Below are 19,965 nucleotides of genomic sequence, written 5' to 3' on the forward strand. Positions count from 1 at the left end.
AAGCTGGTCTCCTACATTATCTAGAAAGTGGCACTGCATGATTGGGGATGTTGTGAGTGGCACTTTTGTAGGAAGCTGCTGAACCTTTGATAAGTAGGACCTGGGTGGAGGAAGTGTAGCTCTAGCCTGAGAGTCCTTGAGGTTTAGAGTCCAGCACTACTTGTGCGGGTGTCTGTTTCCTGGTACATTGAGATGTAAGAAGTCTAATTTTCTTTCTGTTACATAAGAGAGCTGTTCCTACCAACATGCCTTCCTTGACATGAGGAATGCACCATCGAACCATGAGCCACAATGAGTCCTCCTTCCCTTAAGGTGTTTCATTTTTATCACAACAATGGAATTAATACACCATATACGTGGCTACAAGACATCCAGAAGCATATGAGACTTAATGGAGAATTATATCCCAACACATCATGTGACTCTCCTACTCCTGTATCCTGTCCTTATCTCATCCCCTCTCTTTCTTACTGTGAGAGCTTACTGCACACTGTACACACCCTTGATCACATTTCACTGAGCATGCATTCCTCCTATGTCTCTCTCCATGCTGCCTGGAAGTTGTCATAGGATGAGAGTTTTCCATGTATCTTTCTATTACCAGTAGACAAATTCTGGACCCTCAAAGAAATTCAATAAGTGTTTGTTGAAAGAAAACATATATGAATAACTGGATAGCTTCTTGAGAGCAGAGGCTATGCCCTAAACTACATAATAAACTATATAACAAAACCACAAACCTCCAAAGATTTCATTTCATCTAACATATCTTATTATCATAAGAAAAGTAAGTAATTAGTGGAAACATTTCTCCAGAATACAAACAAATCCAGCCCTCTAGACCAGGGATATCAAACTTGAAAAAGTAAGATAAATCTTTTCCATCATAATTGTGTTGTATAGCAGTAACAACTGTGTGTGGGAGGAGGAGTTCTACTTTTTTAAAATCTTTCTTATATATTTTTATAGCTTTTACCATTGATTCTTTCCAAGGTATCTGAAGTTTTATCTCTTATCATATTCTTGACATCAAAGATTAGTTTTCATCTTTGCAACAAAATACATTCACACCAATAAGTCCTTAAAGAACCCTTTATTTCTTCACTTTCCAACTACAGGACTTGTTTTATTGTCCTTTTAATTCTGCTACAAGAAAGGCAGCAGGTGTACTAGCTGTCAGCCATGACCTTCACACTCATATTTGAGGTGTTGCAGGGAGAAGCAGGAAACAGAGAGACCCATATTTTCTGCAAGGTATACATGTTCCTCTATGTAGCCAATGGCTGCTAGGCAAACAGGTGAACCCAGGGCTACCAGATCATATGATACTGCCAAAATTGTTTGCAAATTAGATACTTTTAAAAAGTAATCTTCCTTTTACCTGCTGAGCATTAGTGCTGTGAAGCAGTCAGTATGTAGCTCAGTCCTCTCATAGCTGCCCTGTCCTTCTGAAGGACAAGGTGCCTACTGAGAGCTAAAGGCAGAACTGAGAGTAAGAAAAGGCATTAGCATCTTCACTGCATGCAAATGGTTGAGAAAAAATGAAGCATTTCATAATGCATAGTGTTTGAGGAGCATTCAAAAGCTAGAATGGAATCTTTCCCTAACTAAGCTTCCAGTCTGAGAGCAGCACATCATATAAAAACCAAGGGTGCTGTCCACGTTTGCCTTCTATTGCTATGATAAAATTGCCAAGCAAGCTGGGCAGTGGTGGTGCACGCCTGTAATCTCAGCACTTAGGAGGCAGAGGCAGGTGGATCTGTGTGAGTTCGAGGCCAGCCTGGTCTACAAAGTGAGTTCCAGAGTTCCAGTAGAGCCTCCAAAGCTACAGAGAAACCCTGCCTCAAAAAAAAAAAAAAAAAAAAAAAAAAAAAAAAAAAAAAAGCCAAGCAAAAGTAGCTTGGGAAGAAAAGGATTTATTTGGCTTATACTCCCAGGGCACACTCCATCATCAAGGGAAGTCAGACCACAAACTCAAGCAGGAACCTGAATGTAGAAAGTGAAGAGAGACCATGGAAGATTACTGCTTACTAGCTTACTCTCCATGATCCTTCAACTTGCTTTTATACAGCTCAGAGTCAAGTGCCTAGGGGTACATCACAGTGGGCTGGGTTCTTTCATGTCAATCATTAATCAAGAAAGTACCTAAGACACAGACTTGCCTAAGGTTGATGTGCTGGGGGCATTTTCTACATTCCAGCACAGGTGAATTTCAGTTTTACTTATTGGGATCTTTGAGGACTTGGAATTGTTTGAGTGCATTTTCTACAAGAGCCCTCTGTGTAAGACTCTCCACATATTTCAGAGCAGGTTTTTAGACAGGAACTTGTCCTACTTTTATCCTATAAACAACAGGCAAACTATGGTCAGACTGTGACATGCCCAGTTGCATTGCACACGCATACTTAGGTACACAGGACAGAACATGCCAAGGAAACTCTAGAACTATGGGGAAAGAGCTTCCAAGAGAAATAAGAACTCAATCAAAGCTGGCCCAGCCTCAGGTCTCTGCTGCAACACCCGAAAGGAAGTCTGCATTGTTTCTCAGTACAGCTTGCCAGCTCCAGACACCAAGCCCAAGTGAAGAACCTTGGAAGATCTGTGTGTGCCCTAATGGTTAAGAAACAAAGCATAAGCTCTGGGAGTTCAATCAGCGAGAGTGAGGAGGGATTGTATGAACGAGAGATATTGAGACCATGATTGGAAAAGGCACAGGGACAAATAGCCAAACTAGTGGAAATGCATGAACTGTGAACCAATGGCATAGGAACCCCCAAGGAACTGGACCAGGCCCTCTGGATAAGTGAGACAGTTGATTAGCTTGAACTGTTAGGGAGGCCCCCAAGCAGTGGAGCCAAGACCTGTCCTTGGTGCATGGGCTGGCTTTTTGGAGCCTGGGGCCTACGCAGGAACACTTTGCTCAACCTTGGTGTAGGGAGAAGGAGACTGGACCTGCCTCAGCTGAGTCTACCAAGCTTGGTTGACTCCCCAGGGGAGACCTTGCCCTGGAGGAGGTGGAAATGGGGATGAATTGGGGAGAGGGCTGGGGGGTGGGAGGAGGGAGGATGGGGGAATCCATGGCTGATATGTAAAATTAAGTTAATTATAAAATAAAAATACTATAAAAAAGAAAGAAAGAAAGCAAATTGGGGTTTTAAAAATCTTGTTTATTCCTCTATAAGCTGAGTATCAGTGGCCAAAATGGTCATCTCCCTAAACTTCAGTGTCCCCATCTGTAAAGGAAAATGAAATAATGTGATGGGTGCCACATGCAACTCCACTCAGATTAAAGATACCTGAGATTCCCAGAAAAGAATCAAAGACAAAGAAAGATTGAGGAGGGGAGGACAGGATGTAGACAGCAGGGAGGCAGCCACTGCATACTTAACCATTGTCTTTAGACTTCTTGGGCTTTTTAGGGCTGGTTGTATACTATGTCTGACAAAGTAATTTCTTGGGTAAAATTAGAAATTAAAAGCGAAAAAAAAATGAAATTAAATTAAATTGAACCTCCATACACACACATGTAAATTTAAAACAATTCTAAATATGATATTGACATAGAAAACAGGAAGGAAAATATGGCAAATGAATGGGTATATATATATATATTTAAAGTAGCATCTTCTTTTGGCTTTGCAGGTTGCCTTTTAATTTTGAATACAAAGATGAATCAGTACAGTACAATTTCTGTTTATTATCTATTAAAATGTAATTTATGTTATGATCTTAAATTGGAAAATCATGAGCATCTAAATTGGTGGATTTTAGTAGCATACAAATTACTTTAGAAAATAGTGAAAGTCAAGTTTGTAGACTCTTAGTTCCTTGGGGGAGATTTGAGAGATCAGATCAAGCTCTGCTCTACAGATAAGAAAAATGAAAGCTGAACAGAGGTATCTTATCCAATTTTCCACAGCTAGACATCAAAGCCAGAGTTGTAACCAAGATCTCCCGATAACCACGTGGCCCTGCTCCACACAGGTTCAGGCCATATCCCTGGAGAGTATCTAGTAAAGCTTCAGTCTCCAAGTCTGAAGGGGGAGAAACATTTTGATCTCCAAGTATTAAAATTTGTAAAAGTTATATGAATTATTACAGTGAGGGAAGCTTCTTTGTCACCTGTTTATATTCATTTCTCAAGCATCGTTTTAGTTCTAAAGGACATATTGAACCTTGAGCTTGGCAATGAAGGATCTGATGAATAAAATGTTTTCCACTGACAGACAGGTAGACATTGAAATGAGAAAACTCTGGGCTCTAAGGTCAGTTCATCTGGAAGGAGGAGTCAGGAAAAACTTGAAGAAGGTGATGTTTGTGTTCCTTACTAGGCAGACAATGAGAGATGTGAGGAGGGTGTTCCAGGAAAGTGCTGCAAAGGAAGGTAAGGCAGGAAATCTCAAGGCTTCCTACTGTGTTCAGAAAACTAGCATTTACTTTAGCTGGCCGGACAGGTGTCCTGGGGACAAGATAGGAAGTGACCAGACTACAAATCTCTATGAGATTCTGAAGAGTGTCAACTGAAATTCTAGTTAAAGGTGGCAAATGTAAATCATGCATTTGTCTTTGCTTCCCCTAGACACCTCTCAAAAATTAAAATAAAATGTATGTTCTTTGTGGATCATTTAATACCCTTTCCATGAAACCATACAACCGCTATGAAAATTGCTTCTATTATTTAAGCATAAAATAATGTGTTCCCCTTTGTAATCCCATTGACTATGTGTTGGTCATTATTTTTATGAAATGCTTCTTTATAGATAAACTGGAGAATTTATAAGGTCTATAGGTATCTAAGGATGAATAATGAATGGATATTGTGGGGCAGTGCTTTGTAGAGTATTAGCAGTAACTATCTCTCATTCCTGCTTAGTGTCTACTGTCTCCATTTCTGAAATTTTCTAAGAATCTATCCATTACATGCATGGCCGCCCAAGTACGCTGAGCACATCTCACATATGACAGTCAGTTGTCTTCAAGAGATCCAGCCCAAATACCAGCCTAGCTTGTCAGTTTGCTTTTTACAACCCAAGAGATTTAGTTAGAGATCTATCAAAAAGACCCAACCCTTAGTGGTTCCCTCATTGTTGATGCAGAAGGGTAAAGTCTGTCTCATTCTGGTAGATAGAAACCTCAGACTGTCAGCAAGGCCTCTTGGAGTTCTTCACTGGGTCCCACAGAAGTCTCGGCATCGACACTTTTGGTAGGAGGAAAAAACCTATTTCCTATTAGTAGTCCTCAGACTGCATATACGCCATAGCATATGTACATAAGTGTGAGAGTGCCTGCTCTCTCTCTCTCTCTCTCTCTCTCTCTCTCTCTCTCTCTCTCATACACACATGCATCAACTAGTCAATCAGTAAATAATATATATACATATAAAAGCCTGCTTTATATTGCTTTATATTCTGGTAAATTCAAAGGTTAGGAACCTTGTAGTAAGTTCCCTCCCTTCCAGACAATAGCTCTAATAATTCTCATCTCTCTGATCAGAAATCTTCACTGGCTTCCTAATGAGATTGAGTAGAGAAATAACAACAACAACATCAACAACAAAACCTGCAGAGACATAAGACTGGAGAGAATGCCCTGATCCAGGAGTCTGATCACAGGCCCACTCCCAGCTTAGAATTAAGAATTCTAGTTCAGGTAACAACTGCTGAACACCTTTCTCCCTTCACAGCTGAAAATCTGCAACTCTAGGAACCTCATCCCAAACCCTTGAGGCTCCTGCTCTTATCATAATAGGCTATAATTCCACCCAAAGTTCTCAGAGTCATTCTATAATCTCACTAAAAAGAGAGCAAACACGGGGAAGGGGGCCTTTGTTAGCAGCGCTTTGAGTGTAAGTTGAAAGTCTCCAAAATGATACATGCTGCTAACACTGAACCAGTTGCTTGCTACTTTCCCTTGAGGAACCCATATCCACTCTTGGGTGTGTTTTATCGTCTGATTCTCTCAACCCCTGTGCTTATCTATGATAAAAAAAAAAAAAAGTCTTTCAGTAAACTGCCATGGTTTCTTGAGAATCCACATCTATGCTTTTTGTGTGTGCACTTTAATTGCATTTTTAAGTCTGTTTCTATTTTTAATAAAACTGAAATTACTTTCTGCACCAAAGCTATGTCTTCTGGGGTTTGCCTAAGTCAAGGCAAGCTCCCTAAAACATTAAGGGAACTCCTCAGAGTGCCGAGGGTGACTGTGTAGCTGAGCCTCTTTTCCCTCATTGCTATCGCTATTGGCTGTAATTAGATACTAACTGCTAAGGACACATTCACCTTCACATTCACAACGTCATCTACAGACCACCATACTCCCCTTCCCGTTCTTGTGCTATAGGCCCAAGGTCTCAAACGGAGTATATTTTTGACCTTCCCACATGCCTGCGTCAGCCATGGGAGTCATCTCGGAGCTTGCTAAAATGTGAGATTCCTACTGCTGGGCTACCTTTGTTCACTTCATGGAGTAACTGAGGTGGGCATGGGGTGGGAAGCACTTTCTCCCACGCTACACTTTCTCCTGCCCTTTAAGCCCCTGGTACTCTCTGTCCTACCACTCAGCTTCACAGCAGCCCTCAGGCTCCACGGTCACCACTCTCCTTTGTCAGCCACTTCCTCCATGTGACACGTTCGTGTCTTCGGTGTCTTTCCTCTTTATTTAGTGTCTGTGTTCTCCCTGCTAACCAAAGCCTGAGGATGAAACGTGGGTTTTCTCACTTTTAAATTCGTCACGGTGCCTGATGCAATGTGTTCTCTGAGATAAGAAACCAACACACACACACACACACACACACACACACACACACACACACACACACACAGAGTAAAGCCGATCTGAAATTAGCATGTGACTCGGAGAGCTTAAGAGGGCTACATTGGGTGGACAGGCAGGAAAATGTTAGGAGGCGGCCATACTCTTAAGGGTATAGACAGGCTAGAAAGTGTCAGACACAAAGGTTGATCAAAATTTTAGATATGGTTCCAGGAAACAAGGAAACATACAGGGGCTGTAATGCTCCCCCAAATCACTTTATCTGTGGGGTCTCCATAAAAAGGAAGTGATAAGCCAGAGCTCCTCAGCAGTTCTCTGTGGAACAAGGGATGCTTTAATTGATTTGTCTGGCTCTAAAATTTGCCTTATGATATGTACACAAGCCTATGGGGTCCAAGGAGTGGAGTGTGGATATTTGAGTGAGAATAGCCACTATTGCCCCATATACTTGAATACTTGATCCGTGGTTGGTGAAACTGTTTGAGAAGGATTAGATGTAGCCTTATTAAAAAAGGTATGTCACTGGGGGTGGGCATTGAGATTTGGAAAGCCCTTTCTATCCCCAGTGTTTGTTTCTTTCTACCTCCTACCTGTAGATCAAGACAGAAGCTCTCAGCTACAGCTCCAGTGCTGTGCAAGGGAAAGCCCACACAAAAATATTAATATGTGTTTTATGTGACACGGGAGCTTGCATAAGGAAATGAAAAAACCCAAGAGATGAATAAACCTGAGTATTTGTATACCGGGTTTGATAAAGAGTTCATGATTCTTGAGGTATCAGATGGGATGGAAGAGGATGGTCAAATGGTCATAAACCGGGCAAAACTTCACAAGGCCTAATTGTTCATGTCTGTTCAATTCAGGGGGAAGGATGTTTTTTCTCCTGGGAGAGATGACAGAAACTCTCTCAGGAAGACTTTGTGATCAGCTTCAACAGGAAGGGGAGACCTTCCTACTTTTGAAGTTGTCTCAAAGTCCTTTAGCTTAAGATATTTGGGGTGTTATGTTCTGAAACCCACCACAGTCCTGGAAGTGAAGGGGTAGAAATTCCTGGCAAAATAAGTAACATTTAGCTTTGAAGATGTTTTCATAAAATAAATCCATTGACATAAAACACAGCTCTCACTCCAAAGGGCCTAGGAGATGGTGTATTCTTCACTTAGAGTTCAAAAATGCCTATAAAAGTTAGGCAGCAGCTTCGTTGTCTGGTAGGAAGTCCTTCATACAAATCTGATTGAACGTTATGTTCTTGTTTTTAGTAAGAGCTAATAAATGAAATCATAAGAGAAGGAACAATTAACATTGTGCCCTTCATAATCACAAAGGACTAGTATTTTAAAATGGCTATATGTGGACGAGCTATGCAGCTTTTCTAATGCTATTGTCTAGGGAAATTCAATTAGGTTGTCTAATAGCCCCCAGTTCTTCTCCTTAGAGCTCAGAGGCAGGATTTCCCACCACATGATCATGCCCTGGTGAGACCAATATAAGCACTGTCATTTTCATTATCTCAGCTTTTCAATCAGACTTTGAGCCGCTCTAGGGCTTGCCTCTTTCCTACGAGTTTAGTTCATTCTTCTCTCTGCTTTTATCAGACTTGGTGTTTACACTTATGTTTTCAGCTTCTGAGCCAACTAAGCCCACATCAGGGCAGCTTATAGTCCCAATACTCTGTGATGTCTCCCAGAGGACAATTAGGACCAAGCCAAATGTACGTGCCTAGAAGGTATCATTTCCTATGACACAAAATTGCCAACCTCCCAGGTGACTCACAATAAGGTGTTGACTGAAAACAAAATAAAACAAATGAAAACCCTTAGTTTTCACATTTGCAAAGACATTTAAAATGGCAATTATTTTGATAGGTATAAAGTATTTCTAGGAAAAAAGCTGAATTTAAAAGAGACAATGCAATTAATAATTCAAATGAGACAATTTACATTCACATCTACGTTAGAGAAATAATCTAGAAAGATACATAAAGTTAGAATTTTTTTGTCAGACATTCTTCCTCTTCAAAAATATATGGTGTGACAAGAAACCACACTATAAACTTTGTGACACATTTATCTTTAATCGGTCTTCCTAAGACTGTCTCACCAATGAAAGCAATTTGTTCATTAGCTCTTTTACCAAAAGATCAATTAGTCTAGGCTGCTCAGTGAATAAGCATTGGCTTAATCTCTTAAATCAGCTTCATGTATCCAAATAAATGGCATTGTCACTTCTACTATTTGTTAATGAGAGCAATGAAAATGAGACCCAAGAAGATCAGGAGGAAATCTTAATCTGTGTCTCTAAAAATAGGTATTCTATCTCAGTGAAACACAGAACAGAACTGGTCATGACTTAAATTAAATATTTGACTTGGAAAATAAATTTGAGCAATTATCAAACTACTATGCATTTTCTCTGTGTGTTTACATTAAATTAAAAGGCAAATAAATGCTTCCTAATCATCCTTTTCTATTTAATGAATTACATTGGCAATCCATGAAAATCCAACCATACAAGCAGTTGGATATTTCTCTTAAATGTATTATTTGCTATGTAGCCAAGAGATTTATCTTTTTTTTATTTTTAATTTTATATATATCTGTGTGTTTAGACCTTAGAGGTTAGAGTTAATATTTTTGCTTCACTTGGAGACATGACATGGGGCATGGAATCTCTTGCTCAGCAGAAGGGGCCTGGCTCTGTGTGAGCTCATTGGAGACTACTTTGCAGGCCTGCACCTTACATTTATTCCAGATGTTCCCATTGTCACCTGAGCCTTCTATAGACGTTTACCCAGTACCCCAGTCTATGGGTCACTTCCTTTGTTCCTTGCCCTGCTCTGTTCTGAATAGTAGCTGTGCTGCCTATTTTATGCCAACTTGACATAAACTAGAGTCATCTGAGAGGAGGGAGCATCAACTGAGAAAATGCTTCCTGTAGGCAGACCTGTAGAGAACTTTCTTAATTAGTGATTGAAAGGGGAAGGTCCAACCTATTGTAAGTGGTGCTATGGCCTGGGCTGGTGGTCCTCGGTGCTTATAAAAAAAAAAAACAGGCTGAGCAAGTCAGTATGCAGTAATCCTCTATCGCCTCTGCCTCCAATCCTGCTTGCAGATTCCCACCTGGTTCGAATTCCTGCCTTGGCTTCCCCCAGTGGACTGTGTCTTGGGATATGGAAGTCAAATAAACACTTTCCTCCTCCAGGTGATTTGGTGATGGTGTTTCATCACAGCAATGGTGACACAAACTCAGATCGTGTCTCATTTTCTCCCCACTTTCCTGGCAAGGAGAAGGTAGGCCTAGCTCACTCATATGCCTGCCTGTAGACTGTCACCAAGAGCTAAATCCCCTGTTTAATTAATTAGGGAGCCTGGCATGTATTCTCTACTGACCGACAAAAGGAATCTTACACACACACACACACAAACACACACACACACACACCATAAAGAGATTAATTAGTAAAAATGTCTTTCCATAACAAATTATTGAAATGCAGTTTAGTTTACAATGTTAAGCAACCTCCCCTCTCCTCTTTACTTGAGTGTTCCCTCTTTCCTCATCTACGAACTTCATCAATTAGCTGCTTTCTTTCTTCAGCATTTTCTTCTTTCTTGGTTCCTTATTTTCTTGCTGCTGCCACAGTACTGTCAGTAGTGCCACCTATGTGACCCAAACCATAATGTCATCTTTAATTTCCCCCATCTAATGGCTCCTTGCATCCACTCTACTCTCAAAATAATGTTGCTTCCTGTAATGTTTACTCTTCATCGGAATGAAAACTATCTAAGGCATAGAAGAGCATGGCTGGTGTATTTGTGGAGTGTTAAGGGTTCTGACCTTATAAATGAATTAGTCTACTGATGGATTCAAAATCTGAACAGGCTTTTGGGGGTTGGAGGAAATGTGGAAGGTGAGGGCCTGGTTGGAATAAGTAAGTCATTGGGAATGTGTCCCTGGTGGTTGTATCTTTCCCTGGCCCCTTCCTGTCACATCTCCCTTCTGCTTCCTGTGTGTCATGTTAGCTACTCTACATGTTATACCCACAATGAAGGACTAAAAACTCAGAATCTATGAAAGAAATAAATACTTTCTATTTTAAGATATTTATAGAACATGTTTTTTGTTACAGAAATGATAAAAGTCACTCTTCCATAGCTCCATGGAATGGAGATGTATGACAATATTTCTGGAAAGACATGAACACATGTCTACTCACCCCAGATGTGAAGTGATGAGAAACTAAAGTAAGAATACCATACAAATCCAACTTGGTGAATTAATAAGTTTTATTTAAGCTACTTACAGGGCTGTGAGTGAGGAGTTGCTGCAGGAGCTACTAAGAAGCAGCTGAAGCTGGAGCTGTCTGCACAACTTGGCAAGTAACTCTGCATGTTGGAGAGTCCCTTCCAAGAAGGTAAGCTGGTCTTGTTCTCCTCAGCAATCTTTACTGCTTTTACAACCTGGAGGAGGGAGGGCTCTTGTGCATTTGGTTAGTTTCAGGAACTTCCTGAAGCTGTTGTGTTGTTTACTTCCTGAGTCTTCACTCCACTGTGGAATGTTTCAACTCTGAGGATACTGTTACACAATAAATGGTAGCTACCTTTTCTTTATCCCTGAAGTCCTAAAGGGGCCTCAAATTCAAGTTGTTCCAAGTGAATAAATTTACCCCTCAGATGGAAACTTACAAAACTGTACTTTAGTTCAATTTATAGTTTTGTTGTAATTATCTATTTTTAAAAGATCTGTGAGTCATATTTGACTCTTCTGTAACACTAACTATTGGTCGACTCTAGAGTTTCCATCTAAAATATCATTCTTAGTTTCGCTTTTTCTTCTCTTACCTGACACTTGTTAAAGGAAAAAAAAGATCTTTAGAAATTTTAAACCTAGCAGCCTGAGCAAAGAGCAGTTCACAAAACAGGTGACCCTGAAGTCAGAAAAGGTGTACTGTGAAACAGGCCGGGTTTGTGGACAGAAAGCTGATGTGAGGCACACAGTCTGTGGGACTGGAATTCTGCATTCACCTCACTGGAATGTGGTCTGATCAGATGGCATCCCACGGCTACCTGAGATTCGACACTCTTTGCTCTAGAAATGTATTCCTAAATAGGCATTCAGTTAGTGAGTTATGAAGTGCAGTTGCAGTTTGTTACACAGGAATTCAAAGCAGAGAAGCAACCTCGGGCTGAATTCACTTCCATTTAACTTACCTTCCATTATTTTGTTAGTGCTCGCTGTATTGTTACTAGGGGCATGAAGGTTCCCTTTAGCAGTTCTTAGTCTCATTAATAAAAGCATTTAAAAACAGATCCAGAAGAAAGCTTGTGGACAACTTTATTAGAATTTGAACAACAACAACAAAAAAAAGTCAGGACAAACAAGCTGAAAAATCTCAGTGGAAGAGGAAGACAGGGAAAGTTGTGCCTTTTCAACTAGTCACCGAGGGCAGAGCAGCCAAGAGAAATCCTGGAGGGTCAATCAGAGCTTGCTTAGGCTTTTAGTTGGTGTCCAGAAAAAGAGATGGAATAAGGGGGGCCTGGAAGGCTAATATCCTAGCTGTGGATCTGAGTTCAGGTGGTGCTCCATTCCAGGCTCCTGGGTCCCAGGACAAAGGGACCGAAGGTTAGAAATAATAGAGACAAAAGAAGGAGCAGACACTCCTAGGAGAGGGCTAGGAACTCAGGGAGCTTGAGCCTCCAAGGTCAGGATCTTTACAGGGCTTTGGACCCTGATTTCTTTCATGTGTTGATCTTGATTGGTTCAGTCAGTCTCCTGTCCCCACTCTCAGGCCACTATCCCCAGCTTTTCCTCCATGAGCAAATATTTATTCACTCCAGATTGGCCAACAAGAACACATCAAAGGAACAATTTTATCTGTGGTGGTTTGAATGATAAAGCTCAGATGTTTGATGGAACTGTCTGTGGAAGATTAGGAGGCGTGGCCTTCCTGGATGAAGTGTGTTGCTGAGTTCAGGCTTTGTGGTTTCAATCCCCTGCCATTCTCAGTGCTCTGTCTGCTTCATGCTTGTGGTTGAAGATTTGAGCCCGCAGCTGCCGCTTCAGTCATCCATGCCTGCTCTCTCCTCTTCCATCCACGACTATAGACTTCTGGAATCCTGAGCCCAAATCAAGTCTCCCTTCTTTCGGCTGCCTTGCTCATGGGATTTGAAATAGAAAAAGAATGAATGTTTTGGTGAGCCAATGAGTTTTCCAGGATTACTTACAGAATAATGGGTGAGGCTTTATTTACGACAGCGTGGGTGAACACAATCAGCTGGATCACAAAGGTCCCACCCCCCAACTCACCACCCCATGTAGGTGATGTGCTCATGAAAGCTGCTTAGACAGAATCCCCTCCGGTGAACCCTCTACCTCCTATAAACTCCAGCACCACCACCCCCAAATCATGTGCAGCTGGGCAGAATTATAGGCAAGCTGGGAGTTGGGGATCATTACATCCAAGCTGGGAGTTGGGGGTCATTACATGAAAGCTGGGAGTTGGGGATCATTTCATACAAGCTGAGCATTGGGGGTCATTACATACAAGCAGGGAGTTGGGGGTTATTACATGAAAGCTGGGCATTGAGGGTCATTACATACAAGCTGAGTGTTGGGAGTCAGGTACATAGAAATAATGAGCAGATGGAATTCTTGGGTGAGGGGATAACAAACTTTCCATTTCCTTTCTTTCATGAAAAGGCCCACTCTTAAGAAGTCTTTCTAAGTTTCAAGATGACAGCCTTCCACAACAAGGAAGATTCTGCAACTTTAATGAGCACATCACCTATGGTGGTGAGTTGGGGGTGGAACCTCTTGTGATTCAGCTGATTGTGGTCACCCATGCTGCCGTAAATAAAGCCTCACCCATTATTCTGTAAGTAATCCACAACACCACACTGAAGGATCCTGGAGATATCATCAGCAGGATGATGTCTAGCATTGCAGGAATGCTGCCCTCCCCAACACTGATTTAAATAATAAAAAGAAGGCAAAAGCTAGGTCTCTGCACTCAGCCCGATCTTTGTCAAAAGCCCACTGGTACAGCAAAGCACACAGGGACAGACCCAGCAGTGTGGAAGGGGACCCAGGCTTGGTGTGTGAGTCTGATCTGAGAGTATGTTGGGGGAGCTATGTGTGTGGGAATGGGAGGAGTTCCCTTTCTCCCTTGTGATTTGCTGGTGTGGGCTGTGATGGGGGATTGGATAATGCAGAAAAAGATAGGGCAGCTCCTGTTTCCACCACATGAGCCTTCTGGTGTGAGACTTGAAAGTCGCCCCAAATAGTTCCACCAGCAGGGGCCAGGAGAGAGAATTAGACCACCAAGTCTGTTTTACAGAGAGGATAACTAGGGAGTCAGCCATCTTAAATATTTAAGTGAAATGTGTATTCATCTACCGAGAGCCACTTTCCCCTGACTGTCTGCCTATTTGGGATCTGTCTGATCCTAGTCCTTCAGAGGGACCATTATTTTTTATCACACAGCGGGCCTCAGACAATGATTGCCTTGGAAAGAGTGACACCATTTTCCTCCCACTCTGCTTCATCCTGTGGAGTCTCAGGCCTTTTCTGTCATTGCTAATGCCTTTTCACCTACTGGACTCTGGGAACAACCCTCAACTGCATTTCGTTCCACTTTGATAAAGAACTGAACACTAGCCAGGCGGTGGTGGCGCACGCCTTTAATCCCAGCACTCAGGAGGCACAGCCAGGTGGATCTCTGTGAGTTCGAGACCAGTCTGGTCTATAGAGCAAGATCCAAGGCAGGTACCAAAACTACAGAGAAACTAAAAAACAAAACAAAACAAAACAAAAAACAAACAAACAAACAAAAAAACAGAACTGAACATTATTAACTTGGTGGCATACATGCGTGTGTGGACTTACACACACACACACACACACACACACACACACACACACACTCACACCAGCAAACTTTCTGAACACTATGCAATCTCACATAACCCCATTTACTTAGGCAGAGGAAAGAGGGCCTGGTCAGTAACTGAATGTACATTTGCAGAGAAATAGTCTGAAAGACAGAATATGAATATATAATCCTCTGAAAGTTGTTCTTTTTTCTATTTCATTTTTTTTTTGGTATTATAGGAAAGTCACCGGACATTTTTAAGGGGAGCTGAGCACAGTTGCATCATCTCATCAGTTAAAAAAGACACTCTGTCAAAGACAGCCTTTCAGAAATCCACCCACACTGACACTCTTAACAGATTAAAAGGTTACACCAACCTTCATAAATTCTGTGCCCTCTGGTCTAAAAGAAATACCCACAAACCCAGCCCTCTGAACACTGCTTTTGATGCTCTTTCTCTTGCTTCATTAGGGCAAGGAGAATGTCTCTCAGCATTTTTATCACGGGAACAACTCAAGACATCGGATTAATCTCTCCCAGAGTTCACAGAAGGCTCTAACATTACTTAATGAAAGCTGCCTTACAACAAGACCAACATAAACACTTTGAGGCAAGTTTTCTCTTTTGGTTTTAAACAGCTCTCAGAAGCTTTTGCTGCCATGGACATTTAGGGCAAACCTGGGTGGTAGCTGTCAGCTGCAGCGGTCTGTCTGTGTAGCAGGCTGTCGGAGCCATTTCTGAAGAGGATAGTAGTAGGATCAGGAAGTGCCTAAGGGCAAGCACTACTTGTCACATCTTATTGTCCCCATAGGAAGGAGCCACTTTTTTTTAAAAAGTTTTTCTCTATAATTGGAACCCTTGTCTTTCAGCTGAAGAAAAGATCTTTCAAGCTATGACAATTATAGCTGTCAGTGGAGGATCTCTTTTATCCCAGAATAAGTATCTTGCAATCTTTATCAAGTACTGGGAATTGAGAAACACATTCTTTCTTTCTTTCTTTTTTTTTTTTTTTTTTATTACATATGTTGAAGTTGATTAGCCAGGGAATGTGCTAAGCCTGGAAGATGGGTGTTTTAGTACAATCGTTAGAGAAAGTGGTCCCCATATTACGGTCTGCTCTCTCAACATTTCCTTGCCCGAAGATGTTTACTTCCTCTGAGTTTTACATAGAGAACAATAAGAGTAAGTATGGAAAATTACATTACATTTTTTTTTAAAAAAAAGAAGAGCATATTATAATTTATGTCTTGAATGTTGTCCAGAGGTTTGGGCCTCTTTAGCCTATTGTTGCATTGAGAGGTAGTGGAATTTTCTGGAGCTGTAACTCATTGGTAAGAAGTTAGGTCCCTGAAGATGTCTTGAGGTATTGTGTTATTCTGCATTCAACACAGTGGCTGCACCTTAAGTGACTGCTGTCCCAACCCAGAAATGCAACTCTGAAGTGACCAGCAGCGGTTCCCTACACAGGCCACTGGGAGGCGGGAATTCTGTTCCCTCAGGCACCAGTTCTATCACAGCTGCTAAAGAAAACTTTTCTATCCTTCTATAGGACTCAGGATTCAAAGGTTGAAGTGAAATCCTGCTATCTCAAAAAACTGAATAGCAAGTAGCTAACCTCCTGTCCTTGCTCTTGTTTCCAGAAAAAGGGGGTGTCCTTCTGCTCTGCACCCACTAAAGAACTCTCACTTCACTTAGTTTGACCATAACTATGCTGACTCAGCCTTCTGATCCTGGGTTAATTTTATTTAATCAAACAAATGTAACATGTCTTTGCATCATTAACAAAAGCAGCAGAAACAAATGTAACACACCTTTACACGGATAAAATAATATTCTACAACAGTATTGTTTCCTGGCTGCCTTAAGAGAAGCAGGGTTCCCCTGTACACACTCACACCAGGATCTACTTTGCCAACACAGATGCAAAGTGGGGGAATTAAGTGACTGGCTTGAAACCTCTGAACGCATGAGTGGAGATAAACTCTCACTCCATGTAAGTTGATCTTTTTCGGAAATTTTATACTAGTAATAAAAATCTGACTCCGATAAGTGATTGATTATGAGAAATGGAGTTATTGCCATGACTGTGCCTCACAATGTGGCTAGGCAGCTTATAAAATTGGTGTGCAGAATGAGTTTTGGAAAGTTTGCAGAAGATAGCTAGAGAAATCTTGGACTACTACAAGCAATGGGCATTACTTGGGGGAAGACTAGAAAGATGTGCTGAGAGAAATGTAGAGAGCAAAGGCTAGGTTTATGAGGTGTCAGATAGTACTAGGGTCTCTTGGGAACTCAACTGGAGATCACTCTTGATATTAGCTTGGCAATGTTTTGTCAGTGCCCTGAGACTTTACTAGACTCTGAGTTTGAAAGTATTACTTCTTTCTGACAGAGGAAATTGCAAGGCATTGAAGCAATGGCATGCATCTTGCTTGCTACTTTTAGCCAGATTTACAGTGAGAATTATGATCAAAGTGAATGAAAAGAGAAATAAAAAGGAAAGGAGAAGACATGACTGCTCCTAGGTATAGTGGAGGAGAAAGTTTATTATAGATATGTGGGAGAGCATAACTAGAGGCAGGGACATCTGGGAGAGACCAGAATGGACATGACCAGACTGAGCTGAGCCATATAGGAAGAGGTGAAGAGAAAGGGAGAAGGGAAAAGAGCAGATCTAGGTACAGCAGCAAGGAAGCCAAAGGTATAAAAGGGTTGGGCAACCAAAACATCTGGATTATATATTCCTCTGAGCTGGAAAGTTCAGGGTAGGTCGCAGGATATGCCAGCTACACCATGTAATGGGTAGGGACTGAGGGGTACTGGGAGAACCTGGCAACCAGGTTCACGTTGATATGTTAAATACACACCTCAGCCATTTGTTGTAGATTTGAAACCTAACACAGAGCTGTGTTGGTTAGTTCTTGTAAACTTGAAACAAACCTAGACATATTTGGAAAGAAGAAATCTTCTTTGAGGAGTTGCCTATATCAAATTGTCCTGAAGGCAGTTCTGTGTAGCATTATCTTGGTTAATGACTGATGTGGGAGGGCCCAGATAATTGTGGGTGACTCCACATAAGAGAGCAGGTCTAGCAAGCCATACATAGCAAGTCAGTAAACATAGCTTCTGCTTCAGTTCCTGCTTCTAAGTTTCTGCCTTGAGTTTCCACCTTGGTGTCTCTCAATGAACTGTGACTTGGGATATGTAAGCCAAATAAACCCATTTCTTTCCAAGTTGTTTTTGGTCATTGATCTTTATCACATAAATGGAAACACCATTAAGATATCTAAGCCAATGTGGTCTCTGTCTGCATACTAAATACTTATACCCACAGGTAAGTGTAACTCCCATCCTTCATCAAAAGAGCTTCTCTTTGAAGCTGACAGAGACTGTCACAGAAACAAAAACTGGTAAAAATGTAGAGAGCAGTTGACTGTGGAGCACTCAACACTAATTGATACATCCACAACACAACTCCAGTACCTAAGGCTCCAATCACATCACAGAATTGGGACTGAAAGACTGTAAAAGTCAGAGGACCAAAACATCTGCCATGAAGGAGTGTTTTATATACAGGGACGATACATCCATAAAATCACAATAATGTGGCCACCTAAACAAGACGTACACAGTGACAACACCAGTTCACATGTCAGCAAGGATATGGGAAATCTCACAAAGCCTACTAGATGAAGAGCTGCAGGCAATGGGGCTGGGGGCTGTTGAGAGAGAGAACATCAGCATCTTTCAGAAACAAGCCCCAACTAGTGTGTGAAGGTCAAAGGATGACATTGTGGAGTCAATTCTCTCCTTCCACCTTTCTGTGGGTTCTGATGACTGATGTAACTCAGGCTTCCAAGCTTGTACAGCAAGCACCTTCACCTGCCGAGCCATCTCACTAGCCCATAATTTGGATCCTGAATGTCTTCCAAGGGCCTAAGCATTGAAAAGTTCATTTCTGCCCCAGACTGCTATTGGGATATGCCTATGTATTAGGTATGTTTCTGTTGCTGTAGTAAAAGCATCACAACTAAAGGCAACTTAAGGAAGAGAGCTTGTTCTGGCTTATGGTTCCAGAGAGAGCCTATGATGGTGAGGGGGAGGGGGGAGCTATGGCAGGAATCAGCAGACATGGAAATAATGTGAGGAAGCTGGGAGCTCAAATCCAGAACTACAAACACAAAGCAAAGAGAGGAAATTGGAAATATCAAGGCTTTATATACTCTCAAAGCCCTCTTCCAGTGGCATACTTTCTTCAGCAAGGCAGTACTTCCTAAACTTCTTCAAACAGATTCACCAACTGGGAACCAACTGTCAGAGCTCTGGAGACTGGAGGGGAGCAGACATTTCTCATTTGAACCACTATATCCTGTGAAGGTAATATCAGGACCCAGGCCCCTTTCTGTATTTCTATATGCTTCTGGCCACCATGAAGTGACTAGGGCTGCTCCATCTTTCACATAGTCATGAGACGACTTTATCTTATAAAAGTGGTCATGGACCAAAACCTCAAGTAAATCCCTCCCCTCTTTAAGTTGATTCTCTCCGGTATCTTGTTATATTATGGAAAAATAGACCATATGATCGATTCATATCCATATCAATATGAGAATTTTCAGCAATATATTAAAATTATCCCTTTACATAACGGTATCATCTGACACTAAAATTCTTAATGAGCTATTTTTGTTATTTTCAAATTAATTTTGCGAAATATTAATTATCAATTAATTTCTACTATTTAACAGTTAATTAATTAAGACTGGGCTGTTTTTGATAACACTTAACTACTGAATTGCAGTAGCTTCTTTAAGCAAAGAAGTTTAGTTTTTGTTATGCCCTGCTAAACACAGAAAAGCACCAGAGGCCTGTGATTCTGGCCTGTTGATAGAGCACTAGACTAAAACATGCAAGTCATGGGTTTTAGCTCCAGCACAAGGGGAAAAAAACAAACATGTGAGATGTGGTGGTGCATACATGTAATCTCAGCACTCAGAAAGCTGAGGTCTGGCTCTCATGGTACCAGAAGTTACCACTCAAGCTTCCAAAGATGTAAAGCAACAAACAGTCTTACCCAGCTACGACACCTATGAACCACAACAGTGACCAGCATGTCACGATAACCCCAAGGGTGCAGTAGTGGTGCTCATATCTTGGCAGTAACCACTATCACTGATCAACAAGAGGGAAAACATGCCTGGTACCGGAAACCTACCAGTATCAGATACAGCAACTACCCAAGGCTACTGGAGTCATGGATCTTGGAGGGGAACTTAAAACTATCACTTTACTAAACCAGCATAATCCTGATCTACATTCTAAGT

This window comes from Onychomys torridus, chromosome 19 (assembly GCF_903995425.1).
Source record: "Onychomys torridus chromosome 19, mOncTor1.1, whole genome shotgun sequence".
NCBI classification, from domain to species: domain Eukaryota; kingdom Metazoa; phylum Chordata; class Mammalia; order Rodentia; family Cricetidae; genus Onychomys; species Onychomys torridus.